Source organism: Gossypium hirsutum, chromosome A03 (genome assembly GCF_007990345.1).
Source record: "Gossypium hirsutum isolate 1008001.06 chromosome A03, Gossypium_hirsutum_v2.1, whole genome shotgun sequence".
NCBI classification, from domain to species: domain Eukaryota; kingdom Viridiplantae; phylum Streptophyta; class Magnoliopsida; order Malvales; family Malvaceae; genus Gossypium; species Gossypium hirsutum.
In genome coordinates, this window is record NC_053426.1 from 7,137,427 (window position 1) to 7,138,117 (window position 691).

A 691-nucleotide genomic window follows, 5' to 3' on the forward strand; every position below is an offset into this window, starting at 1 on the left:
CAGAACTTGACCTATCTCACAACTGCCTCAACACTATTCTATCTGTTTCCTAGGTCACAGATTCAAATCAACAGGACCACTACTCCTCTTATTTTGTACCTTATTCATTTCCGCTAACTTAGTCTTATTCGACCGAAGTCATTCGACCACAGACCCTCGACTCACAGATACAGGTTAGGCATCAGTGGCCCTTTTCAAATCTCTAAACATATCCTAAGACACAACATCATCTCCAGCTTCTCGGTTACTACCCTCAGAAATGGGCGTCTCAACAGTATTGCTAATTTCTAAATAAGGTACATTACTCGGAGAAGAGGATTCAACGTGAGCCATTTGACACGTCCACCACATTCTCGCACACCACGACCGCATATACCACAGAAACTCATCTTACTTTTCGATAGTTTAGAAGTCCCAAAGTTTAGTTTTGGTTTATGTTTAAACTCTAAGTCTAAAGTTTAGTTGATATACTTATCTTAAGGTAGAGATATCTTATTTTGCAGTCTCTAAATCTAATAGTTTTACTAAAATACTAAAGTAAAAGTAACTAAAGTATAGTTAGTTGAAGTATACTTACTTACTTAGATCGGCGTCCGAGGCTCGGATTCATATTTTCAAAACTTTAGTAAATTTTTGTGTAAATTCACCCACATCAGATTTTCAAAAATTTTCCTAAAAATTATAACTTTGA